The sequence below is a fragment of the Lissotriton vulgaris genome, chromosome 6 (assembly GCF_964263255.1).
Source record: "Lissotriton vulgaris chromosome 6, aLisVul1.2, whole genome shotgun sequence".
Taxonomy (NCBI): domain Eukaryota; kingdom Metazoa; phylum Chordata; class Amphibia; order Caudata; family Salamandridae; genus Lissotriton; species Lissotriton vulgaris.
In genome coordinates this window covers 584639095-584662745 of record NC_141694.1, presented here as the reverse complement: position 1 = coordinate 584662745, position 23651 = coordinate 584639095, and the positions used below count along the sequence as shown (strand labels likewise).

The 23651-nt window shown below is 47.2% G+C and overlaps 1 protein-coding gene and 1 pseudogene across 7 annotated transcripts in view; one reads left to right on the top strand and one right to left on the bottom strand.

Annotated features, from left to right (window-relative positions):
* The window catches only part of SYNCRIP (synaptotagmin binding cytoplasmic RNA interacting protein), a 640060-nt gene that overhangs the window by 71375 nt on the left and 545034 nt on the right, over positions 1-23651 (top strand). The window lies entirely within an intron of this gene.
* On the bottom strand, positions 20625-22427 carry LOC147707676 (uncharacterized; annotated as a pseudogene).

Sequence of the window (23651 nt, the reverse complement as noted above, 5' to 3'; positions counted from 1 at the left end):
CCTGGCGATTCGGGTGTCCCTGCCTCGGCGCCGTCGGGTGCTCCGGCCCCGGCGCCGCCGACGGCTCCGACCCCGGCGCCGCAAGGGCCTTCGGGATCGGCGCCGGCTGGTCTTCCGGCCTCCCCGGCGCCGTTACCATCGGGGTTACCCCCGACGCCGCCCCCGCGCGGCGCCGGTTCTCCGGTGCCGGCACCGGCCGGCGGCGGGGTTCCGGCGCCGGCTCCGGGCGGCGCCGTTCCCCTACCTTCCCCGACGCCGGACGCGGAGCCGCTCGACGCCGGTCCCGGCGCCGATGGGGCCCATGAACCCCGAGGAGCCGGTCTACATCGTTGACTCCGAATACGGAGAGGATGAAGAGTTCGGTGAAGGTTGGGAGGGGTCCGAGGACCCTCTGTCACGCGAGTGCCAGTATGACCCGGACTGGACAGGTGACTTGGGGGATGCCAGTGGTTTGGAAGACTCTCCTAACCCTGGTTTGATCTCTCCTCCAACCGTGGCATCGGTGGAGGGAGCTGCATATTCAGTGGTGCTGATGAGGGCTGCCAAGGCCTTACACCTTGAGCTCCCCGTCGCGGCCGTGAGGCCTAACATCCTCACTGAGGTCTTCAAACCGCAGTCATGCCCACAGGAGCCACTGCTGCCGTTTAATGAAGCCTTATCAGACGTTCTGTTGGGCACGTGGTCCAGGCCCGCTTCAGGTGCGCCTGTTGATCGGAACGTGGCCAGGCGCCACCGTCCTTGTCCGGACGACCCCAAGTTCCTGTCTACCCACCCCACTCCTGAGAGTCTGGTGATCCAGGCCTCGACCTCCCAGTCCGCATTCCCGTCGGCCCCGCCCGACCGGGAATCCAAGAGGTATGACCAGTTTGGCAAGAAGGTCTTCTCGTCCATTAGTTTGGGCCTGCGGTCTTGCAACACCGCTTGCCTCTTGGGCCGCTACACCCACTCTGTGTGGGATACGGTCGCGGAACTGCTGCCAGAATGCCCCATGGAGGTGCGGGCAAAACTCGGTCAGGCTGTGGCTGAGGGCCGAGATGCAGCGAAATATTCGATACGGTGTGGTCTTGATACGACCGACTCGCTGGGCAGAGCTATGTCAACGACAGTGGCGATTCGTCGCCACGCCTGGCTGAGATCCGCCAACTTTTCGGCTGATGTTCAGAATACATTGATGGACATGCCGTTCGATGGCTGTCACCTGTTCGGTGACAAGGCGGACCACGCGCTGGAACGCTTCAAGGACTCCAGGGTCACGGCCAAGTCCTTGGGTCTCTCGACCCAGCGTCAGCAAACGGGTTCGTTTCGTCCCTTTCGTGGCCAAGGAAGGGGCGCCCCCACACGTGCTGCCAGCCACGCGCCGCAACAATCCTTTCAACGCGGTGGCGGCCGTGGAAACCGCCGTGGCGGCGGTCGGGGACAACGGCGGGGTCAGACCACACCTCCCCCCGCAGCATCTGCCTCAAAATCCTCCTAGTCCGTGCTTTCGGCCCCATGTGACGCCAGTGGGTGGCAGGGTTCGCCATCACCACGCTCACTGGCGCACGATCACTTCGAACAGGTGGGTGCTGCAAATCGTCCGAAGGGGCTACTCCCTCCCCTTCGAACCACTCCTCCAGCCATGCCACCGCAGAACCACCGTGTGTCGGGGGACCACTTGACACTTCTGCAGGAGGAAGTTACGGCCCTCTTGGCCAAGGGGGCCATCGAGCGCGTTCCTGGGCCAGAAGTAGGGCGTGGTTGCTATTCCCACTACTTTCTGGTACCCAAGAAGGACAAGGGGGGCCTACGTCCTATCTTGGATCTAAGGAACGTCAACGGCTTCCTCCGGAAGGAGAAGTTCAAGATGTTGACGTTAGCTCAGGTCTTGGCTACTCTAGACCCACAAGACTGGATGGTAGCGTTGGACTTGCAGGATGCCTATTTTCACATCCCCGTCCTGCCGGCCCACCGGCGTTACCTGCGGTTCACGGTAGGCCAGGAGCACTTTCAGTTTATCGTGCTTCCCTTCGGCCTTACCAGCGCCCCACGGGTGTTCACAAAGGTGATGGCGGTGGTCGCAGCCCATCTGCGCAGGTTGGGGGTTTCAGTCTTCCCCTACCTAGACGACTGGTTGTTGAAGGCGGGCTCGCCCCAGACAGTCGTCCACCACCTTCAGATGACGGCAGACCTCTTGCACGACCTGGGGTTCTCCATCAATGTGCCGAAATCACACCTGTGTCCCTCTCAGAAGCTCCTTTTCATCGGAGCGGTTCTGGACTCGGCGCAGTTTCGGGTTTATCCTCCGGAACGGCGGGTCCGGGATATTCAGGCTTTGATTCCCATCTTTCAGCCGCTATCCCGGGTTTCGGTCAGGTTGACGCTGCGGCTGCTGGGACTGATGGCTTCCTGCATCCTTCTGGTGCATCACGCCCGGTGGCGGATGCGGGCTCTGCAGTGGGACCTGAAGTTTCAGTGGGCCCAGCATCAGGGCAACTTGTCCGACCACGTCTTGATCTCGGAGGGCACTGCGAGACAACTGCAGTGGTGGCTTACGGACCGCGATTGGGTCAGAGGCAGATCCCTCTCCCTTCCCCAACCGGAGCACGTCGTCGTGACGGACGCGTCACTCCAGGGCTGGGGTGGCCACTTGGGAGAGGCAGTGATCAGAGGCATCTGGTCTCCGGCGGAGTCCCGGCTCCATATCAACCTGTTGGAGCTGCGGGCGATTCGTCTGGCACTGAAGGCATTCCTCCCCTTTGTCAACGGGAGTGTAGTGCAGGTGTTCACCGACAACACCACCGCCATGTGGTACTGCAACAAACAGGGCGGAGTGGGGTTGTGGACCCTTTGCCAGGAGGCTCTGCGCCTCTGGCAATGGCTGGAACGTAAGGGCGTGACTCTGACGGTTCAACACCTGGCAGGTTCCCTGAACGCCAGGGCGGACGAACTCAGCCGTTGGTGCTCGATGGATCACGAATGGCGTCTGAACTCGGACGTGGCGCAAGGCATCTTTCTGCAATGGGGAGAGCCTTGGTTAGATCTATTCGCCACAGAAGAAAACGCGCAATGTCATCAGTTCTGCGCGTTGGAGTTTCCAAGACGGCACTCGCACGGCGACGCCTTTCGGCGCGAGTGGAGTTGCGGTCTGTTATACGCCTTTCCGCCTATACCACTTCTGCCCAGAGTGCTGAAGAAGATCAGGCGCGACCGGGCCCAAGTTATCCTTGTGGCTCCGGACTGGGCTCGAAGGTACTGGTATCCTGAGCTACTCAGCATGTCAGTCGGTCCCCCGATCCGCCTGCCCCTTCAGGAGGACCTTCTGTCGCAGCAGCAGGGGACGGTCCTCCACCCGAACCTGTCCAGTCTCCACCTCCATGCTTGGAGATTGAGCGGCGGCAGTTGAGGCCATTTGACTTGCCTCCTGAAGTCTGTGATGTAATTCTGGCAGCCAGGCGTCCCTCCACTAAGTCGGTATACGCCTGTCGGTGGAACAGATTTGTGGCATGGTGCACAGCAAAGGCTGTGGATCCTCTTTCTGCCCCTCTTTCGGAGGTTCTTCTGTTTCTTCTTTCTCTTGCCCAGCAGGGCTCTGCTCTGGGCACTATCAAGGGCTACCTTTCTGCCCTTTCAGCCTTCTTGAGGCTTCCTGATCAGCCTTCTTTGTTCAAATCCCCGATTGTTACTCGATTCTTGAAGGGCATCACTCACATGTTTCCACCTGTTCCGTTTGTGATGCCCCAGTGGGATTTGAACCTGGTTCTAACCTTTCTGATGTGTGCTCCCTTTGAGCCCCTTCATTCTTGTCCTCTCCGTCTCCTGACTTTAAAGACGGCTTTCCTGGTTGCCATCACCTCTGCCAGGAGAGTGAGTGAGCTCCAGGCTCTTTCTGTCCAACCCCCTTTCCTGTCCATTCATTTTGACAAGGTGGTTCTGAGGACTAGACCTTCTTTCCTGCCCAAGGTTGTTTCGGCCTTTCACATCGGGCAGTCCATCACCCTCCCTTCCTTCTTCCCGCCTCCGCATCCTTCAAAGGATGAGGAGCGGCTCCATCGTCTGGACTCAAAACGTGCGCTTTCATTTTACATGGATCGCACACGCCAGTTCCGGGTGGATGACCAGCTGTTTGTTGGCTACGTGGGTGCGAAGAAGGGACGGGCGGTCTGTAAACAAACCATCTCTCATGGGTCGTTCTCTGCATCAAAGCGTGCTACTCTTTGGCTCGAAAGGAGGCTCCTGTTGGGCTGAGGGCCTATTCCACTCGGGCCACGGCAGCTACTACTGCCCTGGGCCGGGGAGTCCCCTTGCAAGACATTTGCCAAGCGGCTACGTGGGCCTCGCTGCACACATTTGCGAGGCACTACTGCCTGGACAGTCAAGTCCGGAGGGATGGCTTCTTTGGCCGTTCTGTCCTCCAGGACTTTCTGGTGTAGTTTTGTATTGGTTCGCAGACCCACCACCGGGGTTGGTATTGCTGGGGTATGTATTCTAAGGTAAGGAATCTAACACTAACGTGTTTCTTTCAGATGAACAAGTTACTTACCTTCGGTAACGATATATCTGTAAGAAACATTAGTTAGTGTTAGATTCCTTACCGAACCCACCCATCCTCCCCGTTCTGCGAACTGATACCTAGGGTTAAGGACATCCCTTTCAGGGCCCTAGTTTTACATGGCACCAGTGTTGGTTCTCTCATGGCTCTGCGTCTCCTGGCGCGGAAAAGCTGGGTGCAAAGAACTGACGTCAGCGCGCGGAGGCGGCGTCTATATACTCCAGCGACGTCAGCACGACGCCAACGACGGACGCGGAGCCGCAGGGGACGCCTGCAGACGACGCCTACCGACGCGCAGGGGTACTGCTACGCAAAAGTTTCCGGATCCAGACTGACGCCTGGGGATATTCTAAGGTAAGGAATCTAACACTAACTAATGTTTCTTACAGATATATCGTTACCAAAGGTAAGTAACTTGTTCACCGGGATTCAATACACCATCCGCCTTCTGATGGGTGGAGAGAGCGACCAATCAGAGCACCGCACACATTTGACGGAAGAATCGCAGTAGTCGTGCAAATGCTAGGACAGCAGCGGTTCGTGCGCGTGACACACAGCTTCCGGGACAAACAAAGACCACGGGTGGACACGCCCTCCTGACCGGCTCATTCACTTCTACCGCGAAAACAAGAATGATGGGCCTGGATCTCTGGCAACGCTTGTCATCATTGCGCACATTTCACGACAGCAACAAGACGGGAATAAAAATAGAGAAATAAACGGGAGTTCCGACTCACAAAGGTTCCTTCTCAGTAGTATCGTTCTCATACTTTAATGCAGCAACAACCAATTGAAAGGAGCCACTCCACCTGCACGAAGCACATTTTGTATTTATTTATTAATTTATTTGATGCGTTTTTCTCTTGCGCGGACTTTACCGAAAGGTGTCCGAGGCTTCACATTAGGAACGTTAATGATACATGAGGAGAACATTACAAGTGGGCATGTTACAAAAGCAAACGTTACATTATATGAGGCAAAGGTGACACTTGTGCTGGTATCAAGAGCAAACAAAATACGCTTTCTGCCCCTCATCCCTGTCTATAGGTGCGGAGAGCGTCTTCGTGTCTGAGCATCTACCGGCACAGCTCTTGCTCTTCTCCGCCTGTGCTCTAGGGATGCTCCCTCAGGAAACGCGCTGAGCCAGCTCAGGTGTGCAGCAGGAGGCGCAGCTGTATACCTGCAGCAAGGGTAGGACGGGGAGAGGCACACAGCACCTCAGAGCTCCGGAGCAGCTGCCGCACCAGCACCATGGAGGAGCCGGGCTGCGCGCAGACCCCGCTGGCCCCAGGCGAGGAGGAACTGCTTGCCGTAGGCGCCGGCGACGGGCCCAACCTGCCCCTCGGACCCACGCCCAGCCAGAGCCATTTCCAGGTGGACCCGGTGACGGAGTAGGGAGCCCCGAAGGCCCGGGAAGATGAGGCCACGGTGGGGTAAGCTTTCAGAACTGGGACACGGCGCGGAGCGAGGCTGGCATCCATCACTTGGGCGGGCAGCATCACTACTACTATGACACGCACACAAACACCTACTGTATACGTACCTTCGGACACCACACCGTTGATGCCTTGCCCCGCATCGACCACTTGCGGCACATTGCCGCCGACCTGGGCTAGAAGCTGCTGTGTTTCAGCTTGATGAGCTGGAGAAGGTGAGGCTGCGATCGGGGAATGCTGAGGGTGGATTATGGAGGGATGTTAAGAACGATGGAGAGGCCACCCTATGGAGGCAGAGACTTGGGTCAGGTCTGTACGCATTGGATGCTTCTGGAGCATTGTGTGGGTAATGTGTAGAGTGAATTCATGACCGACAAGGGAATAGAGGACCAGTACAGAACGAAGACACGGCAGGCAAAGGTAAGTAGGATGCTCATTAGTAGAGGCACAGTACAGAGTATAGCGATCTTTTTGTGTAGGTTAGCTGTCGGACGGCACTGCCACGCAGAGGGTATGAGTCATTTATAGTTGGGCATGGAATCCACCCGAATGCAGTCCTGTAAGTGCAGGGCCATGTCCTAGAATGTCTATGATCTGCATGTAGAAGTTGCAGAATAAAAAGGGTACGCTCATGTTTTGTTGATTGCATGGAGCATGACGGACCGTGATGGTGGTCAGGACAGTTTTCCTGTCAGTTGAGTGTAATGGGATGTGTGGACTTATCGCATTAATGACCGAGCTTGTGCAGGGTCACGTGTGTGTGTGCATCTGTTGGAGTTTGTTCATGGGCTGAATTTGTTATAAAATTGCACAGTGTGTGCAAAGTCCTCAAGGGACAACATAGAGGAATTGAAATGGATGTTTAGTATTTGTTTAAAATGACTAGTGAGAATTCTTCATAGTTCTTCCTTTCTGAAGTGACAGCACAACATGGCACCCAATGGCTCGTTTACTGTGTTATCTTCGAGTTAATTTACAGGCAATAGGTCAGCAATGACCATGCGATGTATTTGATTGCTGCCTGGTTGTGGAATTAATCCCAATCTAATTGCTGATGCAGACAATAGCCAAGAGCAGTTGGTTGCTGGAAGAACATTCTGATCAGTATCTGGATAAGTGACTACTTAATGAACTCTTCTAACTTGATATCCGTTGTTGGTGCTCAGGCATTCATGCTGTTTGCCAGTGGTTTGTTGCATTTTGTTGTTCAAGGGTGCAGTTCTGTAATTTTTTTATTCTTAATCTGTGCATTGCCCATTACTCTGTTATCAATGCCCGATGGAGTTAGGAGATTGCAGTGGACGCAGATAAAAACGTCATCTGGACATTTGCATTTCTCGACCCCTAATGGGGAGTGACATATGGGTCCCTGAAGGGACGACTGTGATGAGTAATGCAAAGACTGAGTCCTAAAACCCAGCTGGCTCGTGTCCGTGCAGTTTTTCTGAAGCCTTTGTACTTTGCCTCACACACAACCACACACACAATCACACACACAACCATACAACCACACACACACAACCACACCGTCGGTGCACACTTTCACCGGGCACAAACGCCACCAGCCGTCAGTGCACACTTTCACCAGGCACACATATACCAGCAGTCAGTGCATGCTTTCACCAGACACACACACCACCAGCAGTCAGTGCATGCTTTCACCAGACACACACACACACACACACACACACACACCACCAGCAGTCAGTGCATGCTTCACCAGACACACACACACACACACACACACACACACACACACACACACACACACACACACACACACACACACCAGCAGTCAGTGCACACTTTCACCAGAGACACACACACGCACACCACCAGCCGTCAGTGCACGCTTTCACCAGCCATACACACCACCAGCCGTCAGTGCACACTTCCCCCAGCCATACACACCACCAGCCATCACTGCACAATTTCTACAGGCACACACACCACCATCCATCAGTACACACATCAATTGTTACTTTACTTTTAAACATATTCATTTAAAGTGCAGCATGCCACCATTGCTACGATAATAAATACACATTTTTTTGGCCTTCAATTTATAGACTTTTGTTGCATTTGGTGTTGCAATATTTAGCAATGCCAATAGCTCAAACGTAATTAATGCGAGACCTATTGCATTGCAAATGCTTGTTAACTAGGCAGTTTACCTACTGAATAAAGTTTGGATAGGACTAACTGACCTATTTTAACTCACTCTCCCCTACATCTACACTCACTAGGCCCCTCACCCCCACTGCACCCACCAGCAGGAACAAAAGATGCCTGAACAAGAGCCCCAGTTCCGGGTGCCCGTCGGGTATTGCAGCGCTGACCTGACGAGGGGCAGGCTCAAATGATGAAGCAGGACACCTAGCGTGCTGGGTGTGTGAGAGCCCTAGTTCCAAAAGGAGAATTCCCCGTCCTTCAAGCACACACCAGAGGTCCTTTCTGAGACCCTTCTACCGGTTCCTATTGCCCATTTCAACTACTAGAGAGGAACTCCGTACCATTCTTTGCAATACAGCCCCTGGGCACGTACGCTGGACCTAGTTAAACTGGCCCAGAGTCCCTCTTTTTGTTCAACTTAGTTTAACTGTTGCAATGTATACACAGACCAGGAACATGCCACAAATCTCATTTCATCCCATAATTTAATCACTTGCTTTCTATCCTTTTGTGATATTTAATCAAATTAGATTTTAAAATGGACTTCCGATGGGCTGAAAACCACAAACCAATCACTAGGTTAAATCTCCCTTCGTATTTAGGCCACACTTGCAGATTCTTCCTTCACCCAATAGAGCACCTCATCTTTCTGACATTAGGACTTGATTTGACCGACATCTAAACCATAGGACACTTCTTCGCATCTTGTTATTTGGGAGTCTCTATAGGTAGGAAAATGTCTCTCTTCCCATCCACGAGTTAATCAAGTGGGAGACAGATTGTTTATTTTCTAAATATAGTAGATCCTCCTCCCCTCCATGGAAACTCTTAGTTATTCTTTTCAGCTCCCCCTTACTCACCCCTATTGCATTAATACAATCTGCTAATTCTATTTTTAGCTCCCTACAACAGGTTTGAATCCCCCCCTTACTCCCCGGGCTCAATTTAGCTGTATACCTCCTTTTTACATACATAACACTTTCTATTCTTTATAAACAAATCTTTTAATTAAACAAGAACAAGCCAATTCTTGGTACATGACCGGAATGCTTTGAAGTATATAGAATTTTTGTGGTAAATCCACACTACAGGCCAGGGAGGGGCAGAGCCTCAGTGTTTAAGGGGATCGTCAAGAGATGGTACAACGGGCGGCACACAAATATTTCCTCTATATACATACCATTTTTCCCAGATAGCAGACCATTTCCTGGGGCATCCACCCGCCAAATACTCTTTTCCCTCTGCATGCACCAGTCCATATCTGTCTTCCATTAGGCCAATGTAGGCGATACACCAGAGCCCCATAGCCATGCAATGTTCCTCTTTGCAACCATCAGGCCCAGCGTAACCCACGTTTTCCCTCTACTGTTCACATCAGTGGTTTCCCATACATTTAGTATGCACGGTTTTGCTTCTGGTCGGAGCCCCATCCCCTCAGTTATATATTGGTGTATCCCCTTCCAGTAATTCTGTAGGATAACGCAGTCCCATATGTGTAGGAAGGTACCCTCTTGGCCACATTGCCTTCTGCACAAAATATCAGATGCTCTCCCCATGCTTACGAGCCTGGCCCCTGACACGTAAGTTCTATGGAGGATCTTCAGTTGAACAAGGCGAAGTCTGGGAGAGATTGCTATCTCCTTAGGAGAGGACAGCGCCTCCTACTATTCCTCATCATAAAGTTCTACCCCGTCTCTTTCCCACCACCCCCTGACCTGAGCAAGGGGATCTGGGCTTATTCACCAGTTTTTTTGTAGGTGTGGGATATAGCTTGTGTGGGCATATAGCCATCTAACTGTCTGCCCTCCAGCGGCAACACCTCAGGAAGAGATTTCCAGCTAGCCAGGTTGGACATTAGTGCATGTCGCACCTGCAAATAACGGAAATAAGCGAACTCATATTCTTTCTGTAGGGTGGCAAAGGACAGCACCTTCCCCTGACGCCAAAGGTCCCCGATTCGTGAGATCCTGATCAAATCCCAGTTACCAAACCCTTTCAAGGTGCATAGTGTACCTAATTGCTCTGCTTTCCTCAGTGGCGTGGCTTGTGTAATTTGCCGATCCCACCCCAATGTTTTGTTCGCCGCCACACTTTCTATTCTCATCCAGATTTTTAATGTCTGTGCCAGTGCTAAGTGCTTTCACCCTGTCAGGCCGTTTTCACCCAAACTGCCTGCACCATGGAGGAGGGGAGGGAGAGAGAAAGTAGATTTTTCAGACATCTCCCTTCATCAAGATCCCAACTCTTTTTGCCCCCTAAGCTTATCACCTCAGCACCATACTGAAATTGTGGCTGAATCATGGCCTGATAGGCCACCAGCACTGGTCGTATGGAGGGCCCCCATAGTGATAATTACTTTTCTTCAACCCAAAATTGTTTGAAGCACCTTAGTTTGTGTTGAGACCAGGTGATCCTTCCATCCTAAATCGTGGGTGAACCACACTCCTAGTTATTTATATTTTTAAACGTTCTAATTTGATTTTATTAATTTCCCAGGCCATATTTTTCAAGTGCTTCCCTATCGGGAGTAACTTGGTATTTTCCATATTTATTCTTCATTTTTGTCTCCTTACAATAATTCGCAAAGACATCCAATTTTCTCTTCAGACCAATTCCTGTTTGGTCTAAAATCACTTAATCTTCTGCATATACCAGACCGCTAATATGCACACCATTCATTTTCGGGCTAAACACATTAGGTAAACTCAGGACTCTTGGGAGATCGGCCAGGAACTAGGAATATTATGTCGGGCCAATACACACACTTAGCTCCGACCATTTTTAGGTCTCGCCTGAGGCAGCGCGCATGCACTGCCCTGCGAGGCTTATTCTAAGGACTTCCAACTCTGACCACACGCTTGCGTGTGTTTTTTATTTTGCTCTCACGCAATTGCCCTTTGCGTGAGTCTTTCTAAGAGACAGCACGCAATTGGGCAGAGGCGGGTGCATGTCCCACCTGTGCATCAGCCCACGGCCTAGGGCTTGCGAGCATCAGCACCATCTGTTTCCAATTATCACGCCCGCATCTCGCGTTCACGTTAATTGGACACAGATTTTTATTTTTTTATTTTACAGAGTTTTATATAGCGCGAACTTGACCCGAATCGGGTATCAGAGCGCCTTACATAGCACCAGTTGCTTTACATAAGGACACATTCATTTAAAATAAAAGTAAAAATTTGTTAGGCACAGGGACCTTCTGGGGATCATACTAATCAGATATTTAAATGACACAATTATCCATTTGCTCATTATTATCCTTCCAGCTCTCAATTATCAGGGGGAAAAGGTGGGGAGGGTAACGGATGTGGTTCACAAATATTCCCTCTATATACATTCCATTTCTCCCATATTTGTATCCACTTTTTCGGGCATCCCCTTGATATGTATACTGTTAAACCCTGAACATATAACAATCCATGTCCTTCTTCCATGCACTCAGTGGTAGTGTTTCCTGTGATCCCCATAATCTAGCAAGAAGCACCTGGCCCAGCGTTACTCATATTCTCTCCTTGGAACCTAGATATGTTGGTTCCCAAATATTTAGCAAGCAACGTTTGGACTTGAGGGCGAGTTTCTGTCCCAGAGTTGCTTCATACTGCGGAGTATTTCTGACCAATATCTATTAACATAACTGCACCCCTATAGAACATGAAGGAATGTGCCTTCATTCCCACACACTCGCCTACAGCCAGAGTCCTCCCTTTAGCACATTTTTACTAGCGCTTGCCACAAGTAATATATTCTATGTAATATTTTTAGTTGTACCAGCTTGAGCCTGGACGACATCGCTGCTTCCCTAGGTGAGGCCAATGCCTCCATGCAGTCTTCTTCGTCCAGTTCCCCTAAATCCATCTCCTATGTGTTGCAGTGCTGAGTAAGGGGGTCTGGAGTATGGTTAGTCAATTTAAGATAGGTCAGTGAAATTGCCTTTGTGGGCATAAATTCGTCCAGGAGTGTGTCTTCAAACGCCGAGGCCTCCGGGAGTGACTCTCCTGCTGGAATATTTGTTACTAAGGCACCTGCAAGTATATGAAGCTTTCCGAGTTTGCCAGCTCATATTCTGGCTGCGATTGAGAGAATGTTATATGTTCCACCAGCACAATTTAAAGACTGACTGGTTTCTGTACGTGTTGCCATGTTACCACATAGTCTCTATGAACAAAAAAGATGAAATTGAGGCTTTTAGCAAATACTATGAAAAACTATAGCAATATGCCATTAACCTAAAACACATTCCACTGTGATCTTAAAATAGTTACATTTTTGCTTTGTTTTAAAATATGGTTCTCAAATAGCTAATTACAGGTGACATCAACCTCATTTAATATAGCAGGAACGATCTTATTATCCATAAAGTAATCAAAGTGTCATAGTTAGCTCAAGTGGCAATGTAATTATAACAGAAAACTTAAAATAAAACATGGGGATGACCATCCTGATGCAAAACACTTTCTAAAAAAAAAAACATTTGTCACAACCAGTCCACATAGCAACTGCATATTATAGTGAATCAAACATCTAAATCTCCATAAGGAGCTCATCGTAGAATTGTTGATTTCTTCGCCACAGTCTGAATAAAACACATTTTAAAAGATGTAACCATGTAACAATTCCACAAACATTTTAACAACTTTGTCACTAAAAGGCAAGTGCTGTTTTAAAGGCACGTAGCAATCTTAACAATCGTGCATTTTTGTAGTTTAAATGATACAATTGTTAATTAATAAATATGCTGCACACACAACTGTACAACAAGCAATAATACAATAAATATACAGGTCTGTTCATCACTTGTTCAGCAAGGAGTTATCATGACTATAAAAATGGTAGGAAGCTATACCTCTTCTAAATATGTTATGTTTACAGAACTAAAGCTGTCACCAGCAGAGGCATGCTAGTATTAAAAGCACCAGAGAAAGATGAAAACTCCTGTACAGGCAGAACTCAGGACACTCCAATCATAAATGGGTGTAGACGCATGGATGTACAAATATACATAGTGTTTGCAGCCAATTACCTGTCTAGATGTAAATGCATCAAGAGTTCTTCATTTGGTAGTGTTATTGGCTTAACGCTAGGTATGTATAAACAAGAGAGAAAGGGAAAAGTTGAATACTCTCACACCCCTTAGGATAATCAATCAAAAACAACTAAAGAGTATCTTGAACTATTATGTACATAAAGCTCAAAAGAAGAAACGGTAAGACAAACCGTCCACCAACACCCTTAAGTGCCCCATGCAGAAATATTAGCTGTGTCAAAAAGGTAGTGAATTCCAAATGAGCAAAAAGGAACCCTCAGGCACCCACACAAGATAGGTAGCTGTTTGTCTTCATTGGGTTCCTGTAGTTAGTGCCTGTAAAGATACAACAAACCAAAAAGGTGCAGGTTAAAATGTGTAGACCACTCCCTCGACCAACACTTTTAATAGAGGGGTGATTCGAACCCAATTAAACAGTGTACTTGAACGGAGAAAAAAGGGTTAAGTAAATTTGAACCCCCTGTCCTAAAAATCGGTCGACATGTTTCAGCTTTAGGGTCCTATTCGACCCAGCATTCCTCAGGACCAGTAATACAAACTCTCCCAACGGGGCAGTACACCCCCTAAAGTGCCTACTCACATTCCAATCCAAAAATTCTTTATTTTGGCCGTTTAGGCCATAAAAGATACATGAAAAACATACATACAAAATAAATTTTAAATACAACAATGGTTTAAAACATGCTTTAAAAGGAGAAGTAAAAAGAGCAACCACTTCCCGAAGAATAATCAAGAGATACATTGGCAATGGTTAATTTGGCAATACTACCCTTTGGTAATCAAACTTTGAGTAGTTTCCTCCTGATGTGCCACATGGCCATTAGAAATTTTGCAACTGCAAATACTATGAGGGGAGGGATCGGTTTTCAGTATTCTGTTCGAAGTCACATGACTCCTTACGCCAAAGTTCCTACACAGAGGCACTAGCCAGTGTTTCCTCGGTCTGTCATAGGCCGGGCAAAAGAACAGAACATGGGTTTCTTCCTCATCGCAGTAGCAAAAACCGGGCCATATTTTGTCCCCCCCCCATTGGCCCATTTACACGTGAAGGATTTGATGGGTAAAGTGCCAAGCCTCCATTGGATAAATAGCTTTCTTGCCAATATTGGGAAAATAATATCCATAAAACTTTCAAAATAATAAGAATTTTGGAGTCCAGGAAACGCTCGGTTAAAATCCCATTGCGGGGAGCAAGCACAAGGGAAGCAAGACTTTTTTCCTTATAAACTTCTGCAAGTCTTTTCCGGGAAACCTTTTGACAGCCTAACTCAGGGGCCTCCCACAGCTCGTGAAGACTCAGTCGAAACAGTTCTTGCTTAACAAAGGATAACCATGGAATTTTGTCACTATGGTTTAGGTTCATAACATGAATAAGATCTTGCCTGTAATGTTTGAGCTCGTTGGTAGACCAAAGCCTGTGCCAAAATCTTAGCGGTTTTAATTCAAGATCCTCCCCTATAGGAGGGAGACCCAAGTCTAATCGTAATGGAAACAGAGGTGTACCAGGCGAAAGGGCCAAAAGACGTCTCAGAAAATTATTTTCAACACTCATCAATTCTTTTCCTGCTTTATACCCCCACAACTCGCTGCCATATAATGCAGCCGCCTTGGCTTGTGTTTTGTACATTTCAACTGCAGGGGCTATAGGTTTGTAAGAAGAAGTATTCGTGACCTTCAAGATTGCCCCGGACAGTTGTGACAGCCTTATTCGAGAACTTGATATGCGGTTCCCAAGCTAAATTCTCGTGCAATGTTACCCCCAGATACTGGAATGTTTTTACCCTCTCCAGACTTACCAAACTCAGTGAAGGGTTTGGCCTAGTCTTAGGGGAGGGGTTGAAGATCATGAATTTGGTCTTCCCTGTATTGATCTCTAGACCATACTGTCTACAGAAAAGACCAAATCCATCCAGGATCCGCTGTATTCCCATCGGAGATTTGGAGAGCAGGAGGGTGTCGTCGACGAACATGATAGCCGGTACCCTCCTGCCCGCTAAAACTGGGGCGTCATTGTCCCTGACATTACTTAGATGGGTTATGACGTTATTAACGTAAAGGCAAAACGGGGTTGGCGCCAAAACGCAACCGTGCCTTACCCTCCTTAGGACAGGGAACCTCTTTGACAATACTCCACCCCTCCCACACCGTACCTGAGCAAAATTGCCTTCGTGGAGTCTAATTATGGCCTGTAAGAGATGTGTAGGAACTCCCATCTCGTTTAAAACCTCCCAAAGTTTTTTTCCGGGGCACTAGGTCAAATGCTGACTTCAGGTCCACGAACACCATGTACAACCTCCCGCCCTCAATCCTCACAGATTTCCAGTAGAGGAGCACAAGGCGGAAGATTTGATCCATGGTGGACGTGTTTTTTCTGAAGCCAGCCTGAAGGGGACTTAGAATGTCTCTGTCCTCCATCCAGTCCAGGAGATGGTCCAGTATGCGGCGGGAGAAAAGTTTTTGAGACACATCTATAAGGCTGATTGGCCTATAGTTGGCTGGGAGGAGAGGACAGCCCTTCTTGAAGATGGGAACTATCTCCGCCCCCAGCCAAGTACAGGGGATCTCCATGCCTTGTGCAATGGAATTAAAAAGAATGTGAAGGTATGGGGCCCAAATCTCAGGGTGGGACCTAAAAAGGTCGCCGGGCAGTTTGTCGAGTCCCGGTGCTTTACCCAGCGCCAATCTGTCTATGGCACTGACCACCTCCCCGAGACTAAATTCCAATTTGTCGCCAGCAAGGGAAAGAAAAGCAGCGGCCACATCATTTGTGCCATCAGAACTGTCTTCATAGAGTTTACCAAAGTGGGCTTCCCACAGGGAAGCTGCAATATTAGGCTCTACTGCAGCTTTTGGTTCTCCTGACCCAATATTCACTAATGACCAGAATCTCCTAGAGTCCCTCGTTCCAAGGGCAGAAGAGAGGTCCTGCCATCTATTCCAATCCCAGTCTGACCTAGCCTGGGCCATTACACCCTTATACTGGCGCCTAAGCTCTGCCACCCTGGTCCTATCTATACCTGCTTTTACTGCTGAAATTAATTCAGACTTAGCCTTTTTACAGGCTGAGTTGTACCAGGAAGAAGTTCGGGTCTTTTGCTCACTCTGCACTACCTCCGGATAGAGGACCTCACCCAGAACTCCCACTAGCTCTTCATGAATTAGAGCTAAACTCTTATTGAAGTCTTGAGGTCTGGGTTGATTGATTAAATTGTCCAGATCCTCAAACTTGGGCAATACTAGCTCGTACATTTTTCTGGTGCTTTCTATCGAGTTTGCCAGTTTCTCCCATCTTACCCTGCGCCTGTTGGAGGTGAGTACCAAATTGCTTGATTCATCCCTAGTGTCGGGAGGCTGAGGGCCAGATATTATTGCAGAATGCACCAGATGTAGTAATAGTGCATTGTGGTCGCTATCCGTACGCACGACTACTTTGAAATCCTCAACCTTAGGCCACAGGCTGATATCTACAAAAATGTAGTCTAATCGCGACTCGTGGTCCTTCCTATTAAAAGTGCATTGTGAGGGGGTATCTGAGATTGTTCGTCCATTACATACCCTTAAGGCAAAGTTGAGCGTCAGGGACATGATTTGTACCGCGAGTGGGGACCAAGATTTGGGGTGGGGCGATTGGAACCTACTCACATTGGAAGGAGGATAATCCGCTATAGATACGCGTTTTTACCAACTTGTGTTCGCTGCACTGGTAAAAACTCCGGCGCGGAACCTCTGTTCTATGAGGGTTATGGAATTCAGCTTGTTTTCCAAATTCTTCCTAAACACAGGGAAATACGAACTTTCTCCTTAGGATTCAGTTATTCCTAAATAAACATCTTCATGAGTCCGTGGTGGGGGAAATCTTCACGTCGGCATTCGCTGGCTGACGACTCCCCACATATCCACCTAGTCTGGGCTCTTCCACAGCTCGAAAAATTTCTGCATGGGGCACTTAAGGGTGTTGGTGGACGGTTTGTCTTACAGTTTCTCCTTTTGAGCTTTATGTACATTATAGTTCAAGATACTCTTTAGTTGTTTTTGATTAACGCTAGGTATCTCTACATTGGGGGGGGGCATGGCTACACCAACAGGGCATGGATCCGTTACTTAATACATTGTGACACCACAAGTGACATTTATGCTGCACTGCAACCACAAACCTCCAGACCAAAAAATATAAATGGCATCCACTACTACAATACTTGTTGCTGTTTCAGACCATCAGGTTGTTAGTGCAAATGGGCGCTTCCTACTGCACACATAATGACAGCTACCATAGGTGTGCCCTGCGAGTTAATTATAATCCTGCTACTTGTTTTTTTTTTTTACCCCTTTAACATCTCACTCTTTCTCCCTCTCTTCCTATCCGATCATTGTTGTTGATTCTCTCATTTACATCCCCATTTCTGAACTTTTTTTTAAATGGTGAACATATTGATTGCCATCTGTATCCTTCCTGATTCCCTGAGCATTTATTCCTGATTTTGTTATCTACTTTGTTATATTTTTAAAACCAAAATAAAGTTACCCAAAAAATAAGTTCCTAATTGGGTGAAAATCTTGCACTTTATAATTATGGACTCTGAGGCAAAAAATGTTGGGCTCGACACATCTAGCATAAGGGATAGTTGCACTGTACGATACAGCCGCCTATTCGCCTCAAGTTATTTGACATAACATCTGGCAACCAAGTACAAGAACTCACTCACCAACAGTAACTCCAAGCTCCATTTTTCTCCTGGGACCCTGCTGTGCCCACAACTCTCATATTTATCAACTTCTCCTCGGCTGGACACCAGACTGTCCATTATTTACAGTTAGTCAATACAGTATGCACATTTTTCCTCAAACTTCAAACCATGGTTGATTCTTTTAAACTGCAATTGTGGAATATGTCCTCATGCAATCAAACTGAAATTATCACAACAAATGTGGATATTACTTAAGTTTTTTGTTAGATTCACTACTACAAACATCTAAATACTCTTGTTGCAGCGATCAATGCAACTGCGGTACTCCTAAATGTACAAACATGTTTTGTGATGCAGGAGGAGGTTTTTACTGCCATTCAGAAGGTAAGCCAAATTACTTTGGACAGGCTGAAATCCTAGTCCAGCGGAAAGGTAATGCTAATAAATGCCACCGATGCGCCTAACTGAAGCCTGACTCGGGATAGCCCTGCTCCCCCACCCCCTTTTTTTAGAGTGATTAAGGCCACGTTTGTTTGTCTTGCCTCCTTTCTCTTCCATTGTACGTAATCCTGGTCTTCTCATCTTCTTTGTCTTTACACCTTCTTTGCTGCTGCTTCCCGGGCAGCTCCCAGAAGGCTCCCATCCCGGCAGGGTCTGAACACGCTCGTCTGCTGTGAAATGTGTATTCCTTGTCAATCACAGGGCCGCCTGGTCTGAACTTGGAGCCTCACCTTTCGGCAGAAAATAGCACCGCCCAGCCTGCAGGAATGTACCCTGAAACTGCTGGAGTCTTGTACCAGAAACCACCTATCTGCAGCTGTTAAACGCCCTGAACCTGGAAGAGCATCTCTAGGTCTGAAGGAGGCCTCGAACCTGGATACAGCATCTTTGCCTGTGTTAAAGGCTGTGGACCCGGAAGAGGGTCACTACTATGTCTGTAGGAAGCCTGGAACAGGCTCTACGACTTTAGGTTGTGAAAGCGAAAGAACCTCTCTACAGATGTGAGGATTCGAACGACTAATAAGGGTTCACTTCCGGCAGTAGAGAGACCGATGTAACACTACCCTCTGTGTGTTTCAGCAGTACAAATTATTAGTAAATCCTGGCCCGGACACTATTTTCAATTCAGAAACTTTATTCGGTTTTAAACAAACCATAAAAGTGCATATACATATACATTTAATAACAATTAGAAACACATTCATTGTAAACATATATCAGATAAAGTGCCAGAGTGAAAAAGTGCAATAACAGCTTTACAACGGGAAAAAAGTGACTAGTGCATTCAACTCAAAGAGCCATTACATGTCCAGACAGTTTCTTAGCCTAACAGTCAATTAAAAAAATTCAGTAATATGGAGAATACTGTCGTTATGCAAAAGTTGTAAGTACATTAAGGCCGGTCTGATCTGAGTAAAATTAAGTTTTTTTAAAAGAGTGACCAGATAGCGCCTGCGTGGTTATTCATAAAATCTACATAAAAATATGAAATGCAACATATCCTGTGGAGACTCTCCGTCGCAGCCACAGGGTGCTGCCAGTTTGTTAAAAACATCAGTTTTAGGTCTAATCAGCAGGTGATGAAAAAGATTTAACCTGAACCTTGTTAACAGGAACTTTTCGTGGGAGGTCAGTGAGCCCAACAGGTATGGCTCTGCAGTATCACGTGTTTTCAACATGACAAATTTTCTCACAATTTGTTTCTGGAGTTCAACATCTTCCCGCTGGGTCTTCCTATCCAAAAGGAAGTCCTGTTTAATTACCTCCGGGTCACCCTTTACAATCTTACTGGGGTGTTCAAACAGTTCCAAGCGACCTAGCCTGACAAAACAAGATTTCACATATTTTATCCAAGGGGAAGCCATTGCCTTGTCCTGGGTCATGTAGTCGCTCATAATCAGGTGAGTCAATGGTATATCCTGATTTAACCACAGTTTAAGCCAACAGGTTAATGGGCGTAAGGAAAAAATGTCACCTAGATATTCCATCCCTAACTCTTCGTGTACCAAAAGGTTTGGTGTGCCTGCAGGAACATACAAAATGCGCTTCAAAAAATAGTTTTCAGCAATCTGCAGCTGCTCACCATCAGTGTACCCCCAAATGTCACTGCCATAAATAGCAGTTGCTACCGATTTTGCGTTATAAAGCTTCAGCATGGCACTAATCGTTTTTTTTACCCAATTTCGATGCGAAATTAAAGATGGAGGCATTAACCCTGACCAGTTCCCCTTTCTTTTTTGCCAGATGAGGACCCCAGTTAAGCTTGGAGTCAAAAAGGACCCCAAGATACGAAAATGTTTTTGTTATAGGAATCACTACATCAAGTTTAAATGAAGAGTTCCTTCTTGGCTGTTGGCCAACATGCATGACAAATGATTTTGAATTATTGACCATAAGGTCTCTATCCGTCATGAACAGTTTAAAAGCATTTAGTAAAGCTTGAAGGCCCCTCTCAGTTCTAGAAATTAAAACTGCATCATCTGCATATAAAAGTACAGGAATCCCCCGCCTACCAACTCTAGGGCAGTCGGACTGTATATTCTGCAACACACTGTCAAGGTCATTAATATAAAAATTAAAAAGAAAGGGGGCCAAGATACAACCTTGACAAACACCCTTTTTGTTAACATTTTCTGTTGTGCTCAGATCTTGAGAGTATCTCACATTAGCTCTAGTATTACTATATAAGTCAGCCAGGAAATTGACAATTCCACTGTCTACACCCTTCACCCTCATGGACTGCCAGAGCCTTCCCCTGTTTACACAGTCGTAGGCTGAGGACAAGTCCATGAAGGCGAGGTGAATGGTGCCCCTGTGAGCCACAGTGTACTTACTAAGTATTAAAAAAAGGTTAAGACACTGCGTCACAGTTGAACGGCCACTGCAAAACCCATACTGTACAATGGACATAATGTTATTTTCCATCGTCCAATCAAAGTCTCTGCAGTAGGATTCTACCTATAATTTTGACCATGGAATCTATTAATGAAATAGGCCTATAACAATTTGGGCTGCTTTTGTCCCCTTTCTTAAAGACTGGGACGATCGTGGAGACCCCCCAGGATTGTGGGCATCCATATTTTACTGCGACATTAAAGTCAGACTCTAAAATAGGTGCCCAAAAACTTGGATCAGATTTAAATAAATCCGGAGGAATCCCATCGGGACCAGGAGCTTTCCCAGCTGTTAGACCCTCAATGCCCTCCATAACCTCCCCCCTAGAGAAGCTAATCATCTTGCCATTGTCACTCGGGCAGAGATGGTCCTATCCTCCACCGGGCTACAGTACAATTGCTTGAAGTGTGATTCCCATTCCTCCTTTGGAATATAGCATTCCAGGCCATCCCCCGGTACCTAGACCAGGAAAGGTTTCTTCATTACCGCCCAGAATCTAGAACTACACCGCAAAGTGGAAGGGTCAAGAATCTCTCTCCAAGCCTCCTCTCTGAGGTATTCCTTGTGTTTAGTAATGATAGATTTATAATGCTTACGGCACAATTGAACTGTTTCCTTTATTCTCGGTTTAGCTGCTAGTGCCAACCTTAAATTTCTGGCTGCTTTAGAGCAATCACGATTGAACCACTTGGGTCCCACAGATTCTAACTTCTTTGCTGGGAACGACAATAACTTTGTCACCTTAACCGACAAACTTTGGTAGGCTTCAAGAACCTTCCTCGGTTGTGGACCTTCTTGTATGCAAACCAGAATTTCATCTGCACAAATGGTTTTAATATCTTTGTACAACAGATCTGGGGTAAATTTAGACCATTTGAGACGACGTCTCCCGTCAGTTGTACTTAGCCTACCGGAAATAGGACTTGTATCTACATTAGCTATCCAGGGACCCCTTAGGTGAATAGTGAGTGGATTGTGATCACTGAATATACTGTGTTCAATAACAAAGGAATCCACAAAGGATTGCATTGGCGAGGTTATTAATACATAATCAATAAAAGTTCCCCTTCCATGGCCCTTAAAGGATGGGATCTCAAAACATTTTTTAGGGTCCATCAGTCCCATGGTCAATGTAAGATCTAAATCGTTAAGTAGATCATTAAAAAGTTCCCCCTCTGTCGTATGTTCCAGATGCAATCCCTCTAAGCGCGAACAATGCAAATCCGAGATACATTTCAAAAGAAGATCCCCACAAGGGTGAACATTGAAATCTCCCATTATCATGAGATTATAGATACAATCCCTCATTGAATTTCTAATAAAAACATTCAGTACTGATAGCTGACTGATAACTGAGCATGAATTAACAGCGTTATAAAAATTGACCATACCAAGCGTACAGTTTTATCCCGTTAAAATTAGACCAATGATGCCAGAGTTACTAGTTAAGGCTCTACGAGTTTTACACGATAATGCAACAGAGATGAACGTCTCCATTCCACCCCCCCCCCCCCCCCCCTCTTTGGTCTTCAACTGGTTGTGGCTGTTGCAGGTACATAAAATGCTTTATTACCTTCCAGAAAATAGTTACATTCGACTGACCAGGTCTCCTGCAAACAGATAACCTGAAACTGCTTAATATACCTAATCCAGTTACAATCCTCCATCTTGGCACCCAAACCAGAAATGTTCCATGAAATTACATTGTTCCCATTCAGTATTATCCGTGTGCTTTCCTCGTGTCCCTATTGTTCAGGCTCAACCACAATAGTTGAAGAATCTATATAAGTGCAGCATATGATGTTTCAATCATTCTATTGATGTATTTTGTTGCTCCAGCCGACACCTGTTTCGCTCACGGCATTCAGCCTATGAACTTTTTTAAGGCTCAACAATCAAATAATGCACTAATTCGCAGGAACATAAATCATGAGCAAATTACAATGGGGGTATCAGTACACCCCATATTTGGAGAATGAAATCACATTAACAGGTTAGTTACTGAAGAGTAAGGAAAAGTCAGCGATCTAAGTGACTATGAAACTGGGTCTCTGCACCAACAAAAGCCTCTGTAAATCTATAGCAGCCTCTGAATCTATTTTATTTATTTATTTACTTTATTTATTTTGATGGTTTTATATAGCGCAAGCTCCACCCGAGGGTATCGGAGCACTTCAAAGTCCCTCCTGTAAACTGTGACTTTGGCACAGGCAATAAAGGGTTGCTCCACAGTGTGTACGCTTCCATCACGAATTAGGTTGGGTCATTTCAGTTTGTATTTACGTATGCTTGGATTGTTTTTTCTTTACCTAGAAAGGTAGTTCTCACGTATTAGGGGTGTCTTTCATAGATTCACATGCCTGAATCATTCCCCGTCGTCGGAGTGGGAGTCCCACGGTATATATAAAAGCAATAAAATGCCATAATACATATAGCAAATATCAGAAATACCCAACCAGGAAGTAAAGTAGCACCAGCTACAGTAGAAAAAACCTTCACAATCGTGACTATCCTAGTCATTATGTCTTAGTCCAAACTGCAGCCAATCACGTGACAGCAGCCACCAGAATGTTCTCCCCAGAGGCTCAGGCTCTCAGATTTTCTACCGCATGTCGTGTGAAGGGAGTCTCCCTGAGCTCTGCTCAGTTTTCTTCTGATTACTTAGTTTCTTCAAGTTTTTTTCACAATGTCTACTTCTAAATCCCTGTTCAGGGCCTGTGATTCTTGTGGGAAGCAAAGGCTATTCAAAGAAGATCCCCACAAAAAATGTTTATATTGCCTTTATCCTGACCATAAGGCAAAGGAGTGCAAGATCTGCCGGACCTTCCCCCCTAAGACCATCAGGGACAGAGAAGGACGACTGCTGTTGTGGCTCAACAGACTCAAGGACA